The 20,347-nt window shown below is 43.8% G+C and overlaps 1 protein-coding gene across 2 annotated transcripts in view; it reads left to right on the top strand.

The window, feature by feature from the left end:
* The window catches only part of PAPPA (pappalysin 1), a 234,598-nt gene that overhangs the window by 25,020 nt on the left and 189,231 nt on the right, over positions 1–20,347 (top strand). The window lies entirely within an intron of this gene.

Genomic DNA, 20,347 nt, shown 5'->3' with positions numbered 1-20,347 from the left:
TGCCCGCAGCAGAAGCCTCCTTTGCTGCTCCAGCTTCTCCAGGGCTGAGGAGTGCCTGGGCAGAGGCCCACACGGGCTGGCAGCTAGAAGGTAGGTAAGGAGCAGGGGGTGAAATGTTGGTTGCTTGAAGATGAGTTTCTGAGAAAAAGGGCAGCTTAGAGTCCAAGGACAAGGTGTCAGAGCAGTGCGATGCTTGAGGAAAGGACAGCCTGGTTTTTCTTAAGTCTATTTTCACATTTGACCTTTTGGTTAAGGAGTCCAGTCAGACAAATTTCTTCCAGCATAAAGACAAGACACTGAATTTAATCGGTGACTGGCAGTGGAAGGTTGTATTTTTGGACTGGGGATGTGTACTAAGGGAATCTATTCACTAGCTTTCCTAATGTTCTGAATATTAGCTGCTGCTATTGCTTTATGATTCTGGCATCGTGTGAACAGAGTTCATGCTAGCACTCTGCTTTGATGGCATTGGATGGATTCCCCAACAGCAGCTCCTAAGGTATGGTAAAAGAAGGTGGAACTAGCACATGATGAATAGAACCGCCTGATTTTGCTGTGGCCTCATATGCCCTTGACTCTCTTTGCAGTCAGTTGAGGTGTGATGTGGGGTTTCCCTAGCACTAAATGTTTCTGATTTTATATGGAGTTTGAGGCAAGAGGGGGGAACTACTTGGCTGGTTTTGTTTGTGGTTTCTAAAGGTCTAACTCTCTTGAAATAACACGTAAGAGTCAATAGAGTTGTTAGGAGCTACACTGGGGATTATTAATGCCACTTTTGCCAATGAGTGGTGAATGTTAAGGATGGATCCTCTCTAAACAGCTGGATTAGTACAAAACTTTAAATTTTAACCAGTGGTTTACAGGTTTGGTGTTTTCTCCATGCTTGTGCTTCCTGCCTAGGGACTTGGCCACAGGAAGGACTGTATTTATTGACTGTTACGTCCAGCCCCAGTGAAAACAGGAAATCCTTAGAAATCACAAGAAATCCATCCAAATCTCAGCTATTAAATGAGAATCAAAATAGTGAAGAATCAAACTGCTGATTCTTCCTAATAATGCATTACTGCTGAAGAAGTGGTCCCTGAAATCACCCAGAAGTTGATAGAAACTGGTGGACTTGAAGCTGCGAACTGGCTTTAGTAGGGCTACAGGGAGTGAGGGTGAAATGTTTCTTTCTCCTTTACGTGTCTGTTTGCTGTACCTTTGAACTATCTCCATGTGCCATATTGTGGTATCAGGTTTTTTTAATTCCTCATTGATTTGAGGGAGGATTTCTGTTTAAAAATCAACGGTTCAGGGTGGCTTGTGAGGAACGGGGAAGGAAAGCCCATTTTGTGTTTGTGTAACATTTGCTAGAATTGGTTAAACAGACACACATCAAAATAAATGCTGTAACCTTTCAATAATGTTTAGTCTCCCCGAGAATGAACATACTGTAAGTATGTGTGTTAAGTATACACCATTAATAGTCTCTGTGACATTTGGGCTGGCTCCACAGGGGAGATGAAGGGCATGCACTGAAAATGGTATCAAAAGGGAAAAATAATCACCTCAAGTCACAGAAATAAAATTTACCAGAAGTTGCAGGAACAAAAATAGGTTATTTGGGTTCCCTTGATTGAATTTGATCTCTGTGATGTCGCCATCAGCGGACACAACTTAGGTCCTGTTATAGCCCAGGTTTCTTCTCTGAAGTTGTGACAGGAATGGGTCCAGAAATTCCTGGAGAAGTGTCACAGATGATGGATAATTTTGGTGTAAGTTACTGCCATTACTTAAAGGCAGTAATTTTTTCTTAAATTCTGTCTCTCTCTGTTGGTCTCTTCTGTTTCTGTTTGTAATGATATAACTGTAAGCATAAATACCTAAGGACAAATTCCTGCTACAGTGGACTTTGTCCCCAGCTGCTTCACCGTGTCACAGCCACCTGATGCTCTGCCAGTGGATGCAGTTTGCTGCTTCGGCAAGCATGTGTGTGATTGTAGTCCTCTGCCCTAAAATAACAACAGCAGAGAGGTGAGGCTGGCCTAGATGTCAATCAGGTAATTCCATGAAGAAAGAGCAATTTTGATGGAGAAGACAATAAAATCAGTGAAAAGTGCTGTTAATGTCAGTGGCCTTGAATACAGCCTTGGAGGAGCTCAAACAGGATTTTTTTTGGTTGTGGTTGGTTTTTTTCATTGAAGAATCAGGCTTTACCAGCTCACTTCTGTCTGCAAACACCCCCTACCCCTTGGGGTTTTTTTATTAACTCAATGGCACCAGCTAACTACGTAGGTTTATTTCCAGTAAGACTGAAGCTGAAGAAGACCATGACTTAACTGAAACTCTGAGCTGTATCAAATCTACTTAGGCTCCAGAAATCTTGGTTATTCCCTTTTTATTAACTTTTCTTGTCTTCCTTTATCTCTTAATGATAAGAATGGTTATTATTTCTGGACCATGGAACTAAGAATATTTAAATTGTTTATTGGTATATAAAGGCTGTTGTGATTTTTGTGGTGGATCATATCATCCTACAATAAACAGCTAGATAAAGTGAGATGGCATGCCTCAACCTGGTGGATTAATGGTGAGTTTTAACAGAACAAGGGCTACATGTGGTGTTCTGAAGACCCCTGAGTTCGCCCAGACCTGGCCACAGTTGCCTTTTAAGGCTTTGGACAGTCTCTAGAGATAAGTCACTAAGGATGGCTGCAGAGCATGCAGCTTTCTCTTAACAGTGGATGTATGTTCAGTCTCGAGAAAAACTGCTCTTCCTGTGCTGCAGTGCCCAGCTGTGGGCTGTGGTTTGAGTGAATGCAGTTGTCATGAGTCTATGTAACTCTACTCCATCAGCTATTTACATCTTGCGTTAGCCACGAGGTTTGATCTGACGTTTTTCTCTGGCTCTTAACATAAACCGAACTGACAGAGAGGTGCTGCAGGTGAAATCTTAGGGCCTTTCTGGAATCCCCCTGGTAATAGGAGGACTGGGGAGTCAAATAGAGATCTATGCATTTTGTATCACCTTTGCATCAGCCGTGGCCTTGAGGAATGTTCCAGGGTGGACTGGAAGAGGCTGAGATGGGAGCAAATCAGGGCACGGCTCAGACAGACCTACATTTTGCTGTGGCTCTGCTGACAGATTAAACTGGTTTTCCAAAAGATTCTATCATTGGTGTGACTCAGCATCATTAAACTTGAAAGCAATAGCCAAATTGGTGATCAGAAAGAGAACTTGGGAACCATCACTCAAAGTTTGATGGCCTATAATAAGTCAGAGTGGCATCCAGATGACTCATGTTCTTGCAAGTCTCTAAGCCAATGTTTTTTTAAACACAGAAGGGCTTTGGATAAGCTTCTGAACTGGACCCAACCTTCCAATGGTTTGAGGTTCACCTATTACTATTTTCTGTCTAACATAGGCAAAGGCTTAAATTTAGAAAAAGAAATTAGTGTGTAAACATTAAGCACTTTGTTTAAATACTAAGTGTTAAAGTTGCAGGTTGGTTTTTTCACTTGAGCATGGAAATAAGTAGACTAATGTGCAGAGGTGTGGAAGCCAAATCAATTTTGGGACTGGAGTGAGCTCAGCTCATTGCGCTTACGATGTGTGTATTGCTTAGAGCCATAACCAAAACGTGTGCAATTTCATTCTGTGCCCTAGAATAGTGACTATTTGAGATAAAAGAGAAATTATTTGCAATTGTAATATTCCAGTGGTAGGAAATGAAGTTGATAATGTCTGATTGCATTCGAATAAGCATATAAGAGGACAAAACCCCAATTCTGTAAAGGCTTTTGTGTGTAAACAAAAGTTTGCATCCTGGGAGTAGCTGCATGAAACAGCAATCATAAGGTATATATTAATAATGTACATGTGTCTTTACAGGACTGGGATGTAGATAGTCTCCTTCTGAGAGCCAAATAAGAATGAAATAAAAGTATAGAATTTGCTACTGTGATGTTTGTTTGGGGAAGTTTTGGAAAACAAGGAACTATTGTGTAAAATCTTTCTTCTTGTTGAGGCTTGTGGTTTATCCTCCTCCCTCCTCCAACAATTAGTGTTTCTCAAGAGCAACCTAAGAATTGTTGAGTAAAGGTCATTTATCTAGTATTTTTTTTTTAGGATTGGTTTTCACTCTGGCTGTCACAAAGATTTGGTGCCGGAAACTGTCCCAATTCATTATAGAAATGAGAGTGCTAACACAGAGCTTGAATGTGGATGTTTGGAGGCAGTTGGCTGGAGAAAGGAAAGGCTTTGTCCACTATGGAAAAAGTAATAGCCTGTTTTAGTTTGTTACCTCCTCGCTTGCCATGCTGGTATCCAAAGAGCAATAACATTTCTATAAATGAAAACAGGAATGACGGCCAAATGAAATATCCTCCTTATTTGTTAAAGATAGCATCCAGATCTACCTGCTTGGGTTAGATTTGCTGCTTTTTTACCTGTTTACTCCATGGACTGCTTGGATTTAGTAGGATTTGCCAAAGCAGACCTTCAAGTGCTGCCAGCAGGAGAAAATCTGACAGTGCGATATGTAAAGTACTCAAGAGGACTTTTCTAGCTTGATGCGTTTTCCAGGGGTGCTGTTTCTACCTTGCATCCTCAACGAAGTACTTTCCCACAAGTCGTCATGTCTCCTGCAGTATGATATCCTTCCTACAAATGCATATATCTTTCAGTATGTGGGAATGCCCAGTAATGAGAGCTGAATGGAGAGTGAAGTTGTGAGTCAGGGACTTGGATGGCTGTAGTACCACATATCATTAGCTTTCCTGTAACTAGGTTGTCATTCAAATGCATCTTGGGTTGTTGGTGCCTGAACGTTGCTGCCAGATGATGATTGTCCAGGCATCCAGGTGGTTTCAGCTCTGTATGTGTCAGAAGCAAACAAACAAATCCTCTGTTGTTTGGCTGGCTCTGGTTGTTGCACTTTTAGGTAGATTCAGCCAAAGACTATTTTCCGTGTCTTTGTCAGTTCTCAGCTGCAGGCATTTCTCAAGGCCTGGACTTCAAGCCTGGTTTGAGACTGTGGGTATTTGCTTGTGTATTGTGAAAGGCACCCGCACAAAAGCTGTCACTTGCAGGAGATCAGTGAGCCACGTAGATTCCCTATTAACTGCACCTTCCTAAGCCTGAAGTCCCACGGCTCCCGTAGTAGTCAGAAGGAGGTAGGTAAGATGAAGTTTGGCTGCTGCTGGCTTTCCTGGAGGGTGATTCATCATAGCATCCTCTCTGGCTATACAGGGAACCTGAGAAGGTTAACCTCACAAAACTGTGGATCACCTGTGTGAATGCCACCACCACCACACCTGCAGCAACGCCTCTTGCAGCCACTCTTCGGTGTTCAAAGTGCCAGTGCAAGGTGCTGAACGAGAGCTGGTGGCTGGGGGGGAGCAGAACGCGCACTGCAGCTGTCTGGACTGTACCTATTATGTGGATAAGCAATCAGCTCCTGTCTCCAGGGCTGTCAATCTGGAACCTTTCACCAGCACTAAATTCACTTTAGAAAAATAAAATAGAGAGACAGAGAGATTAGTCAGACTTCTAAAATGCTTCAAGAAACTTTAATGTTATTATCTAAGCAGAAAGATATCCAGCAATTCCTCAGCTATTTAACATAATAGGCAGTTGCTGACAAACGACGTTATCGAGCATACACTCTTGAGTGAGGAAGAATGATACGATCTTGCTTAAATTGTATTTTAACAAACATGCCTATCTAACAATTAAGCTGGAGCAATTTTACTCTAATAGATGCTTTTGCTGCTTAATATAGAAATTTACATGTTCATTTGTCGCCCCCAGAGATCACAAAGCTGCCAGACTCTCAGCTGCCACCACCCCATTCCTCCCCGTACGACTTGCTCTCGGCTTTGGCTACGAGCACTTCATCTAACGAAGCACTTTCAAATACAAATCCCACCGTTTTCTTGGCCGTGGCGCTGAGCTCACTGGGCTGTATTTGAAATAGGCTGTTTGCCAGCCAGACACCCTTACTCGCCTAAGCTAATTTTTCTCCAACTGATGGCAAAATGAGTTGTTCCCCCTCCCTCCTTATCAGAATCCTGTTGCATTATATGCAATGGAAGGGGCGAAAGCCTGGAAGGGACGATCCTCCTCGGTGACTTGGCCATTCACCCTGTCCCTCCTCTGTGTGACGGGGTGAGGGCTGTCCTGGGGTCACCTCTGTGGGCACGCTGGGCTGTTAAGGGCAGGACGGGCACCAGAAGAGGCAGCGGCTCTTCGGTTGAAACGCTGCCATCCGATTGACAAGGCATTTCCCCGATAAGGAGCTTACAGTGGGAGGTGGCAACAGGCAACTTGGGCGCTGGCAGCGTTTTTCCATTCTCCAGTTACTCTGTAGTTCAGCTTGGGACAGACGCGAGCCTGATGTAATACGCTGTGTGCTATTTCAAGGAAACGGAGCCCATGTCCTTCAGGCCAGCCCTTGGAACGTTTAGTAGATAAGAAATCCCACTCTGAATGTTTCTTACAGTCTCAGATGAGAGAAATAGGTAATGCTTTCTTTTAACTCTGCCGGTGAAATATAGTTGTTTCATCTAAAATGCCAGAAGCGGGGTGCCCGTAGCTCAGCATTTCATGTGCAGACACGTTTTTAGCATTGATCTAGCAGACGGTGGCAGGTAGAAATGAATGCGTGGCTCACAAACTGCAAGTTGTTAGGGAACCGTGAAATCAGTTACCTGTGGACTGTGATAGCAAAAGCTGCACAGTGATGCAGGTGCTTGGCTCCTTTTTCCTTTGGGATAAAGAAGCTTTGGTTTACCTTCACGTCTCATCTGTTGTTCTGTCATATGGATCTTCTGGTCCAGGCGCTGCCTTTTGCCCCCTGGACACAGTTTAAAGGCAGGATGCTCAGCTAGATGGAGACTGGGTCTGATCATAAGGTTATTCTTATGCAGGAACCAGCAAAACCGTGTTCCTAAGTAACTTGTCCAGCAACAAGAGAAAAGCCCAAACTTCTCTCTGAAGTGATTTGGCATGAATAATTCTGTAAGCTATAGACAAAGGGGCATATTCTCCACTGTAAATCAATTTATGTTTTCTAGGGATTTGGCCTAGAGCTTTTTTCTCTGACTTGCATACCATTTTGACGTTTTTGTAAAACATTGTCAAAGATAATTCATTGTGGATTATCTTGTATTATGATCAGCTGTCCATATCGTAACAAGGGGCGTCCAAAAACAGTTATTTCCTCCTCTTCCCCCTTGTTGAGTGATAAACCTCATACCAAAGGTGCCTGTGAGGGTTGGAAGGCCAGAGAATCTGTTCCATTTGTTTTCCCGTTTAAAACAAAACCACTTTTGCTTAACCATAATCAAGGAGGGAGGCAACACCACTCCACTTGGCAAACAAACTTACAGTAAGTGCACTAGCTGGAAAAATTTATAGTTTTTCCTGAAAAATAGGCTGAGTATATTGATAGCATAGCACAATCTGACTTGTGCTTCCTGTGTGGCAAAAGGAATGAGCATCCTCCCTAAGTCTAGAGCTGACCTCTCTTCTGCAAGGTGACAGATGCCTTCATTTATAAATAGGCCCAATTAGAATCAGAATGATAGAGCTATACAATGAATTTGGGAAATTCCTCCCCTCCCAGAGGAAAGAAATGCATCTTCTGAAATAACTTGTGGAGGATAAGAAGTTACCCCTGGAAGAAGCGATCCCTGGGCTGCTCCAAGGACAGGCAAAACACCACAGTGAAATATTTTCAGTGAACAGTTTTTCCCCGATCTCCTTCAAGCTTTCCAGAGATGAACCAAAATGTTCTTGCAGAGGACTGTCCCAACTGATCGAGCACTGCAAATGGAGGTCAGCATTGGACAACTATCTACCAGAAGGTACCTTGAACCAACAATTTAGCCAAATATGGAGGTGTTAACGTGGTTAACAGTGACTGCGTGATTGCGGAGGGTGTCTCTGGAAAGCATCTTCCAAACCCCACCCAGAGAGGGAAAGCAGAGTCTCAGATAACGAGAGTCTTGGAAATATTTTCCTCTGCCTAGCGTGTGTCCAAAAACTCCTGGAAAGAGACTCCCGTGGATCTTGCATAGAAAAGATTTCAGCTTTCGGAAAAGCTCTGCTAACATTTGTCCCACAGCTTCTTGTCACTGGCGCCTTGTGAAGTGCCTTCTCCTCAAGATGTGGAGGGCATCAGATTAGACAGCAATTTTTGGGTAGCTCAAAATAAAGCATTGAATGTAGGCGTTCGGTTCTTTAAAATTTAAATGGAGGTAAATTTGGTCTGAAAACTTCACATGGAGTGAAAAATTGAGTCCCATCGTTTTGAAAAGTTGGAACCGAAACATTTGGATTCTTTCAAAAGCTTTTGTTTTCTGTTCTTTTTCATCTCTTTTGGCCAAAACTATTAGCTGAATTTTATATAGCTTCAAGAGAAATTATGAATGGTCCAGAATTTAATTTACAGCTTAAAAAATCCCAACCAAAGCAAAACAAAATACCAAACCTGCCTTAAAACAAATGCCCTCAGGTGTAGCTGCCTCTGAGAACAGGCCATGTGACAGGTAACAGCCAAGGTTATGATTTTGTAGTGCTTTCAATATAACTTTTTTTTTTTTTTGAGTTACTCATGCAGGCTGAAATTTTTCCTGCTGGTTCATCTCTTAAAACATTTGAGCCAAAGTAGTCTTCTCTTTCCAGGAACAAATTGGGAGGAAATTATGTTGTATTACCCATTAAAAAAAACCAAACAAACTCACAGCTGTTTCCATGCGAAACTCTCAAACATCTACACAAAAAGGCTTGGTATTTGTTGATAGGACATGGGGGCCTCACTCTACTGATGCACATTTTTCTGGTCCTAAATTTGCAGCTAATTCTGTCTCCAACTGGGCACGTTGGATGGTTTTGGAGCCCCTGCTTCTGAACTGTCAGTGCAGGGAAGAGGAGAAGACTGCTGTCCATGCTCATGTGCCAAAAATAGAGCTTCATTTGCTCTCCACCCCAGTTCATTTCTGGAGCAAGGATCTGTGCCCCGAGTGAGGCAGCCCCAAGCAGCATGTGATAAAGGAGCATGTGATCGTAGTGTTGGGGACATTGTTGTAGTGCGTGTGCATGCGGGGAACAAATTTTGATTGCACAATTGAGCATAATTCAGGGATTTCCTAATCACTGAAATCTTGACTCTGCAACCTTATGAATTTTCTTCCATCTGTGGTGGTGTAATTCATTGCTATAATTGCAACAGATGGCTGGGTTGTTGGGTTTTGGTTTTTTTTAAACCATGATACTGCAAAAAACTGAAATAGTAAAAAATTGAGAGTCTTGGCATCTATGACGTTATACACTGTGTGAAGTGTCAGGTTCTGACATGAATATCCTTTTGGCATTACTGGGCTACAAAATGCCGTTTTCCTAATCAATGTTATAAAAATCCCTGCTTATATTTTTTGATAGCTCAGAGTACGCTACTTTCTGCTGGGTAGCGTTCGGGTTGTAGCCACTTGTCACTGTAATAACTCTTGCAGCTCTGCCATGGCAGCTTCGTGCGGATGTGCCGTCATCCTTAGCCTACCTACACGGAGCTGGGGCAGAGCACAAATGATAGGAAGGTATAACCCTGTCTTTCTTGCAGGCTGCAAGCTAAGGGTAGGTGATACAAGTTTGGAGAAAGGAAATGCAACTTTTCCCCCAAATGTTTGGCTTAAGTCGATGTACATTGTGAGCCCAGTCTTCAAAGGACATTTAAGTTATCTTTTCAGGAAGCTTCAGTTTCTGTAGACCTCTGCAATTCCTGGCTTCACAGCACCAGGTATGTCAAAAGGCCATGTCAGAGGCTGTTTTGATGGCATCATAGTTCAGCCAGATGCAAGATTTAAACCCTAGGAAAGGTTTGCCCTCCTTTGAGTTTTGAAGAATTTGGAGAGCGTAGAGCAGAAGCAGCAAAACTTCTGAGTTTTTGGGAGAGTCCTTCAAACAAATCTCTGAACTTTTGAGGGGATTGTAAGTGATCTAAGGAAAATGTCAGAGTTTACCTAATTTGATATTGGGATAAGCAAACTGGAGAAAACTAGAGAATGAAGGTGGGGAACCAACCCCTCACGCCCCAGTGTTGGAAAAAAATTTTCCTGCTCCAAATGATGTCAGCCCATCATAATTATCTTTAAAATACACTTTGCAAGTTATGCAGAAAGGGTCTGCGTTTTGGCTGTGCAGAGCGATTATCTAGAAGTGATGCATTGATTAAAGATACTTTTTACTCATCGTTAGTCGATGTTGTCTTTGTGCCCCTGGGTATTACAAAGTCTTCTAGGTAGACACTACATGGGATAGTAGAGAGCATGGAGAAATAAGTGACTATACATTTAATAGCTGAAGGAGAATATTACCAGTGATAAATGCAAAACCAGAGTTATTCATAGAATGTGATATGCTGAACCCTGCTCAGTGGGAAGGCAAGTGAAATGTTTTGTCCGGTCCAAGCTCAAGATACTGCCAGCTTGAGAGGCAGTGCAGGCAGCAAAAGAGGCCTTGGCGAGAACCCAGTAAGGGCAAATCTAGATACCCACGTACCTGCCCTGTTTCGCTGTGTGCTGTGATACCGTAGCACGAGCCTTTGGACTCTTTGTATTGCTGGTGGTTATTCGGGGATTTGGTGGTTTAGTGGCAAATTTTTTGACCGTTTTGTTTTTCAAGGAACAGAAACCATATATCAAATGAGAAAACTTGCAAGTCTGTGCTACTTTAGAATTTGCTGGTCATCTTGCATTTCTCTTGTATGAAAGTTTTTTGAGAACCATCACATAGAGGTAAGAGAAACTCTGGGCCAGGATGCAGTGCTTTTCTAATTCTCCCCACTGCTCATAGAGCATGCTACAACTGCAGAGAATGATGTTATAAAACTAACGTTGTTATTTTCATGAGATTTTTTTCACTTAATACAATCACTTGACTTTATAATTGAGGCTGCCTGTGACATCCTTTTAATCTAGTAATGGTATAACTCTATAACAGTCTATTTGAAATGTCAGCATTAGGGAGGGAGAGTGAGCTGGATAGCCGGAAAATGTGCTCATCCCTAATGCAATTATTAGTACATTTAAATAACTTGTTCAAAAAGAGGGAGAGTGAGTTGCTGACTGCACATTCAAAGTTATTCCCCCACCTTGGGATCCATTTTCATCCCTCGTGGAGGTGTGGAAGAAGGAAAGCCAAAGCAATGACATAGCTTCTGCCTTTAGCCCTTGCTAGAAAAACATCCTGTTCACCTAATGTCCTCTACAGCAGTCGCTTCATTGGCCACAGCCCAGAAAACCTTCCCACTAATGCCAGAGTCTCCTGCATAACAATAACAGAGGTTGGTGACAGCCACTTGCAAGGTGTGGCTCTGACTCATGCTTCATGTTTGCCCTGCTTCCTCCTGCACGCCCACCCCAAAACACGCCCGTGGAGCACGGCCCCATCGTGCCTTCGTCCACGTGGTCCTGCAGCCAAGCCCAGGGCCCATTTCGGCATTTCCGTCTGCTTCTAAGACTGCTCCTGCGCTGTTTCCTTTTTGGTTTCTTATGTCCCTTCTGGAGGCCTCAATACACCCTCCGTAGTCTCTGGTTGAACAACTAGACTGATGCCACTCAAAGGTGTCCTAATCGGCAGCACATGTGTCACTGGATGGCTCTTTGGTGCGGGGCAGTGCGAGTGGTTGGGAGTGTTGCATCTGCTCTCCATTTGTGTGAGAACTGGGACCCAAGGTGGTGGATTCGGCAGGAGCTGCCCTGCGCGCTCTCCCTTCCTCTGTCTCCTTTGGGCGCCGCTCTGAAAACCAGGGGACAGGATACTTCTCCTTGTATGTTGATTTTTAAAAATCAGTTAAGAAGCACAGGAGGAAATCAGTAATGGTAGACTGTTACGATTATTTTTGAACGATGTTTTATTCCCTTAGTCAACTATAATGGGACTGCAGGAGGCTTTATGATAAGCTGTAAAAACTCACTGCTGACTGTGGTGGTTTAATGGTCATGGGGACTTTCAAAAAAGAATATAGTTTATTTTTATGTGGCATCCTTTAAAAAAAAAAAAGACAAAAACGTCAGGAACTATTTTACAGGGAGGAGGTAAAATAGGCAGTGAATGCTTCCAGGAGCTGGATGCTGCTTTGGAGGAAGAAAGGGCAAAGTGGTATATAAAGAAGAACAAGGTACCATTTACAAGTGGGAAGGATGAGGGGGGAGAATGGAAAGTGAGAGTAATGGGAGAAGGAAAATCAACGTGGAGGAGTTGGACAGTACAGGAGGGGAAGGATGCAATTATGGAAAAGGAAAAAAGAGGGGAGGTGAGTGTTACATTTGGGGCTAGATGCGAAGGAACAATTTTGGGCAGGAGGGGAGAGCGATGGGTTTAGTGGGAGGTGGCTGCTGAGAGGGGCAAGGGCTGGGAGAGGAGGGATGATGGCCGGGCGAGACCTTTGCCTGGCCAAATCGGTGGGTTTCCGTGCTTCTCCTGGAGGTGATGGTTGTAGCCTGGTACGTGATTTCTGGGAATTTAAGGAAACACGATTCCAATATTAGGTTCAGTGGTCAGGCTGCTAGTTTCTGCACAGGAACACTCTTTCCAAAGGTGGTCTCTGTATGGGATTTGCATAGAAAGAAAAATTGCTAAGCAGAAACACCCTCAGGTAGACCAAGCATCCAGACTCCTCTCTCAGTGACAAGAGTACCTGAAATTAGCACTGTCAAAAATAGTCCTTTGTGGTTTTAATTCTAACTGCTTATATGGCTTCTGCAACATGCCCTGTGATGGCAAACCTCAAAGAAAGGCGAGGAGCCATTTGAGCTAACAGATTTTCACCTAAGCTCTCCTACTTCTTGCCTTCAGAATAAACTGAGAAAGTAGCTCTTGTAATCCCATTGAGCACTCAGGGCATGAATACCCAGACACAAAGGCTTGGCATGTAGCAGGATTAGAAGGGCATAAAGAGACATGGTACCTCCAGGGTGGCACCTCCTGCTCTTCCTACTGAGGAAGGAATCTCCCAACATCATTTGAAAGTCAGCATCCAACAACCAATCTGAAATCCAGCACCAGAGTATTTCAGTTGCAATCTGTGTCCATTCCTGTTAGAAGCTCGTTGTTAAGCCTTGATAATGCTGTCCCCACCTCAAAGACCTCACAGAGATGTAGGGAAAGGGAGGTCTGGACCCACTGGCAAATTGAGACAAGAAATAATTTCCCTTCCTCTGAACAATGCGAGTGAATGAATTTTCTGCAGATGAAGTATTTGGTTTGAAAGAACAACACAAAAAACCCCTAACAAACATACAGATCCCCCCAAAACACCAGGTTGTTTCATGACTGGAGAAGGAAATAGTGATAGAAAATACCAAAGAGCCTGAAGGCTTGAAGAGCTTTTATTCCTCAGTCTGAAGAAGAGTAGCGTAGATTTAATGGTCTCAGGAGGAGGGATAAGGAAGCTACAAGCAACAGAAGTAATTATAGTAAACTGTGCAGAAAATTAGCCTTTCTGAATGGGGTTATGTCTTGACCATTTGTCAGTGAATAATCTCAGCTTTTCCTGTGGATCCTCCCAATCAGCATTTCCTATACAGTGAAGTCCTTGAAAGCCTGAAGCTTTCCTTGAGGTGCTGCAGTTCTCCCGGCTCCTGCCCTCCCCGGCTCGCTGCCTCGAGGAGCCTCACGCAGGGACACCCGGCGGGAGCCAGAGGTGGATGGACAAGGGATGCTCTTCGTGCGAGCCTTAGATGTCAAGCTGTGGTGCGGAATGGAAGTGCCACTGCGGATTTCCATTCAGTGTCTTTTTGCCTGAGATGAACCACTGAAAAAAAAAAATAAATATCTAAGAGAGAAGTACTCTATTCCTCTGACCTGCTTCCTACCCGGGTATGTGCGTGCTGCCTACCGTAGACATTAAGGCTGTAAAAGCTTATTGTCAAATCAATTCCGCTCTTACTGAGACCGGAGAGACCAGGCGTGCGCCTTGAAAGACTTTAAATCTTGCCCCTCCCTGATGATTTGCAAAGTTTAATTTCTGTAATGGGCTCTGGTGACAGAGGCATTCTCTGTTTTTCCAACAGGAATTGCTGAATGTATGAATGACTCATTCTGTAGGCGGGAGATATAATGGCAGCCTTCGATATCCTGATCTAAGGGTGGGGAGGTTGTGTGGGAGGGGAGGAATGGGGTACGCTTTAAGTTAAATTATCCACCTTGCTTCCCCTTCATCAGGCAGCCCCTCCTTCTCTCAAAGTCCCTTCCTGGCCCGGTATCCGGATAATGCTGAAAGAGGGAAAGGGAAGGCTGAGGGACCTCCTGTGGGAGGTGAAGTTTATAATATATGCATTTGCCTGGAAATGCCATAAGAAATTAATATTTGTTACAGAAACAGTGGGACTGCATTAATATTTTAATATTAAATGAATATTTAATTTGAAAGCTTTGATTTGAAAGTGAATGAGACAGCCATGACACGAACAGTTGTGCTGTTCCTGTTAAGAAATGTTAATGATTTATTGACAATGTCGGTAGCAATAACTTTACACTGTTTCAGTTACATAATGCCTTTGAAATATTGGTAAAGTGATTACTGAGAACAAAAAGCAGCCTGGCTTCGTCAGCCCTTTTGGGAAGGACTTATGTTAGAGAAAAGTGTGATTTCCTCCAGAAAGGGGATCCCACCCAGTCCCCCAGAGCCGGGCTGACTGGGGCATTGGGTGGTCACCCTCTCCCCAACATCAGCATCCTACGCCAGTTTTGGACATCTCTGTTGCTTGAGGTGCCTCAAGCCAAGGGGCTGCTCTGGCAGTGGCTGCTGAAGAGTAAGGCTGAACCTGGAGGGGCTGAGACCTTCCCTGAGCCGGGCTTGTCAGCTGGCTTCCCACAGTGGCTCCTGCCATGGACCTCGCTGCCTTTTATAGTCAAAAGTGGCTTGCTCCAGGATTTCTTACAGCTTTTCTGGCTGAAGATGACTCAGGGGGATCTGTTGATTTTCATGCATTCAATAATCTTAAACATCTAAAACATCTTAATCACTCAAGCACGTTTCTTTTGTACATTTTAAAGGGTTGTTGAAGCTGTACCTGTAGTTTCTGAGAGCTCTTAGCGTTTACTGTGGGGTGTGAAAGCAGTGAGGGAACAGAGGAGAGCATACAGGTCTGTCGCCTTGTGAGCATCCTGAGCTTAATCTTAAATTGCAGCTGAAACTGGAAGTCCTTGGCTGAGTGTGGCTCCGGTGAACCTGAACTAGATGCCTGCAGCCTGTAGGCGTCGGTTCTGAGGACTCTCTGCCTATAGTTTTTAAACCCCTTGAAAACTTTTAGAAAAAGCTCTTCTCTGCTGAATAAATAGGGATGTGGAATATTTTTTGTGACATGGTCTGTTACCCATTAGCTCAGAACAAGGAAAATTCATCTAAAAAATAATTAAAGAGACACTTTGGCATGGTGTCTTGAAAGCTGTACCATGCTGTAGGTTCCCAGTTCCAGAAATGTGTTTCTTCTTAAGGCCAATCTTTGCACAAAATTAAGAGAAAAATGAAACCTAAATTCACAATGTGACCCAATCTAAACAAACAGAGAGTGTTTTTCTTCCCTTTTTCTTTTTTTTTTCTTCCTTTTTCCCTCTCTCTCTCTTAATTTCGTGCCATTGTTACAATCAGTCTTATTTAAAAGTAAGTTAGTGTAACAAGGAAACAAAAACCCAATATAGGATGCGGTTTAAAGTACTGGTTCTTGAGCCTGATAATCTTTCTAATTTTTCAATTGCGTTTTTCTGATGGCAGTCTTGGTGAATTTGGTGTTGGCAAAAGATGCTAGACATAGAAGGATGGAGGCTTGAACTTGTATAATAAATGCTGGCACGTCCTTTTGTCTGCTGCACCTCTGCCCTGGTCCCTCTGTTACCTCCTGGTACCTTCAGGTGGATTCTAGGTGAGGTTTTGAGGAGTGAAGGCTCATGAAGTCCTCCAAAAAATATACGTCACAGAAGGCAATCAAAAAGCATCAGGTCAACTTGATAACCTTGGCCATACTTGACAAGGTCGGAAAAAGAACAGTGATCGTTGCAACCTGGTAGAAACTTAGTTGAATATGCAAACATCAACTCCTATTTAAATCCTTTACTTCCACTGGCATAATTGGAAAGGTAGGCACCAACAGACCTATATAGCTCTTGATTTTGGTTGATTTGCCTCAACCTGTACAATGGGGCTCATCACCCCACTCACCTGTAGCGAGAAAGCTGTCCACGTTCCCCACAAAGTAATTGCTGTAAACTCCACGTGCAGCTATTCCTATTAAAAGTTGGCAATACGTTACTTGCCACAAAGCATCCACTGTTTGCGGCACGTGACATTTTAAAGGCTGAAATATTGTGAATACTCCTAACAAAGTTGATTTCATTTATGAACAGAAAGCCTCCCTATTTTTCATGGTAACTGTTCAGTAAACTACTCTGACAACAACTGAAGTCTGATCAAATTAAAATCAGTCCACCCTTTTTTTAGCGATGAACTGAACTGAAAAGATTTTGGTATCCTAGAAAGAGTTGCTAACCTTTCTGGGCAGGTCCTATAGCATTTAATAGCAAAGGGTACCTTCTTGTATAAATATTGTGAACTATGGAATTTAATGAGATTTGTATTGCGCTATAGAAATGGACTTTAGAGAATTAATTTTGAAGTCTGTAGGTTTAAATGCATTCTAAAAATAGTATTGAATATATACAGGGCTTTGTGCTTCTATGCCTGTCTAGTTTTGGAGAATGTTTTCATGTATTATTTGGGTTTTCATTTGATGCCCTTTTCTTTTTCCTCGTTCTTTTTTAAAGCAATGGTGGCAAAGGAATGAAAGGGGACTATTTTTTGCTACAGGATAAATTTTGATATGTCAATTCTAGTTTTTGCCTCCTGAGGAATTTTCTATTTTCTTGAGATTCTTAACCAGGTCATTCACGTACTCATCGGTTTAATTACCTGCTTTAGCAGTGTATCTGAGCTGCCATTTCAACAGTCCGGTCCATTCAGTGCACAATTCTGTGCACAGATCTACTCGTGCAGTAACAAGCAGTTTTAAAACTGGGATACACGAAATATCTTCCAATACAAACAAGGTTGTAGTTTTCTCAGCTCCAGTTCTCTGCAGCTTTTATAGCTGTCCATATGATGTTTTCTGTTTTTCTATGCGAGTGGGCAAACAGGGTTTGACACTCAATAGCGAGCTGTACTGCATCAGAGAGATCTGCTCCGTATCACTGGAGAACCGGGTATCACCTCAAAGAGCAAAGGGAATTTTTGAAAATCCTGTTAAATGCATTAACAATGAGCTGGGGATAAAGTCAAAACCCTGCTTAGACATTTCGATTGAGAGTTGCCATACAACTGTAGACAGTGGTGGGTCTTGGCTGAAAATGTATTTATGCATTAAGACAGATAGAGATGGATTTCACTAGTTTAAACGCAGCTTTAGTGCAGACGAAAGCGGTAGGGGGTGGCGGGGAAAGCACAGGCTGCCACCACCCTCACATATGGCAGTTGTTTCCTATAATGCTTGCTATATTGTATTTATTTCACGCAGTGACATATCACAGAAAGCCACTGATGCCAAATTCTTAACAAAAAAAAACCCCAACCTGCAGCTCTTAGTGAGGGCTGTCCTCCAATTTATTTGTGTTTTGTTGTTGGTTTTCTTTTTTCTTCTGTTTTTCATCCGTCTGGTTTCTGTTTCCACTCTTTCTGTTCTTTCCTTCTCCGTTTTGTTTTGTCTTGGGTTTTTTTTGTTGTTTTTTTTTTTTTTAACTGTATTTGAGGAATCTCAGTTGCACTGAGAAGCCTGGGAGGCATGAGTGGAATGTTTTGATTTAATACATCGTTGCCTGAACTTTCCTTTGACAAATCAATTAATATCTGTGGGTTCTGGGGGCAGAGGAAGATGAAGCAGCCGGGGTGCAAGGCTGGTATAAGGATGGGGAAGCCTGACAGCATGGCTGGGATCAGGAAGGGAGGACTCTGGAGCGCTTGCTTCAGATGCAAGGGGATGCCAGAGAAAGTTAGAGATTTTTCAAATTCTGGAGCTAGGCACGTGGCTGAAAAGACTAGATCTATCTTCCAGGCAGGCAGGTGATCACCTGGCTCTGCAATGCCGGATCCTGCCTGCCTTGCTCTGAACTTCACGTTTAAGGTGTAATCCGCAGTTTGACAGAGGTTGATTCACATGCCGTTTCATTTGGACTGATGAAGGCTCCTGTGTCAGCTTTGGGGCAGAAGTTTGACTGCTGATTTATGGTTGATCTCGAGGACCCAGGTCCGGATGAGGACCAGATGCCTGTTGAGGCTTGGGAGCATTTGAGCCAAGGACTTGACTTGGGCCCTGTGTGCTGCGCAGACAGGACAAACTGCTAAATTCCGATCTGCTGCTGAAGGCTGTGACGGCCTGGCTGGGAGGGCTCCCCACTTGGCTCCATACCTTCTGTGCATGGGACTCTGCAGCTGTGTTTTTCAAATGCCATTCAAATGAAAGCAGAAAGGGGAAATCCCGTTTCACTGGGAATAGCTCTCAAATGCAGAGAGAAGCTTTTCCTCTGAATTCTGTCTTTTGGCTTTCTTGCTGCAGAATGACACACAGTGTCTTTCTCTTGATCAATTTGTTTATCATTTGCTTGATTATCTTCTTCAATAGCAAGACACGACAGGTTTCTCTTGTTAATCCTGTTAGTACTGGCATTGGAGCAGAAATTTAGTTTAGGGAAAACATTTGGGTATGTTAAACTTTCTTGTAGATGATGCCTGTGAATACCAAAACATGGCCTGATATGTTTGAATTTTCTAGATGATTCCCGAGCCGTGAATTTCCATCTGTCTGTCTGAGTCCTGCTCCTTGTCTCTCCCCATGCATGCTTACGTGCCAGCACCAGACTTCCCTTCTGGCTTTCAGAGCAGCTTGTGTGGCTCTTCTGATACAGTACCACACTGTGCTGACTACACTTTGGGGGAGCTGAGAGATCAGCAAGCAGAGCCCTCTTCTCCATCCCCACCTCCTGGACCCACCCGATGCCACCCTGCCCGAGGGAGCCACCCTGTCCACCCCGCCGCTTCTCCTGTGTTCCTCCTCCAGGACAGCTGATAATGACCTCGCTCTCCTTAATGTTTTAAAAGTGATGTATGGCTAGAGGAGAATGTCAGAGCAGAGCACTGGAAGACTGATGACCTCCCATGTATCTTCTGAACAGGTACCCAGCTAGCAGAGGCCCCATGTGCCTCTCCTAGGCAGCCCCGCTCCCCTCTGCACCCATGCATGCTATTTATCTTGTGGGGAAGACATTAGTAGGCCTAAGAGGATAGTTTAGGCTCCAGAGCTCACCCAGTCCTTGACCTCTCGGCTGAGACTTGCCAATGGGGCAGTGACTAATTAACAGCAACTGCAGTGGTGTATTTTGTGTTGTGGATACATGCCTCTTTGGGTGGAAGGTATCTGCTAATGTACCATATGTTTACAAAGACAGGGGACCCCTGTGTAACAAGCGAGCCCCTGTCTTTTCTGTCTTAGAGTTGTTTCAGACTGTCTGGTGCTGTCCGATAATTCTTTGGTTCAGTGAAACAACCTTTTCTCCTCCCCCGTCACCCTCCGGATTTGGTCTTGGCTGTTTTGGAAGCTTGTGTATGGAAGATGGATTTGAGGTGGTCCCGGCAGATGACAGGGTGGGCTTGTGGGTCCTGTCATGGATACAGCTCTCCGGAGTCCCAGACTGCAGCGAGGCAGCCCGAACAAACTGAAGATACACAGGGATGAATAAAGCAGTGGCCCTGTGCAGTCCTCCTCCTGCAGGACATCAGCCTATTTACAGGTATTTGAAATCACTAGGAGATGTAAATCACAAGGAGTTTTTCCCCTCCTGGTCAGTTGACGCCTTGTCTTGTTCCCCTTTCCTTCCCAACCAGTCTAATTCTCTTACCTCAGCAATTGCCCCAACCCCAGAAATACTGGAGGGCATGCAGCCTTTGGGTGAGGTGGTTTGGGAACCCCATAACACATCTTGCATTCTGGAAAATCAGGCTATTTCCTCGTGCACTCTCCTGTTTTTTCAGGAGCAACATTTGATAGTTCCTTCTCTTGGCCCCTTAGAAATTCCTCATTGGGCAAGAAGTGCGGAACCAATAAAAATAGTATTCTGCAGTTCTGGGTTTCATCTCAGGACCTGAAATCTCTGGGCAAACAGACTTTTAAAATAGTGTCATTTCAAGTCTCCTTGAATGAGAGGGGAAAGTGTGGCAAAGAGTTTTTGTGTTCCGGTTGGGTTTTTAAACCTGCCCAAAAGGGGCAGGGGCCTCCAAGCAGGACTTTGCCCCAAGCAGGGGCAATGCCAGGAGGTCCT

Source organism: Rissa tridactyla, chromosome 14 (genome assembly GCF_028500815.1).
Source record: "Rissa tridactyla isolate bRisTri1 chromosome 14, bRisTri1.patW.cur.20221130, whole genome shotgun sequence".
NCBI classification, from domain to species: domain Eukaryota; kingdom Metazoa; phylum Chordata; class Aves; order Charadriiformes; family Laridae; genus Rissa; species Rissa tridactyla.
The sequence above is the reverse complement of the archived record's forward strand: the minus strand, read 5'-3'. Positions and strand labels throughout refer to the sequence as shown.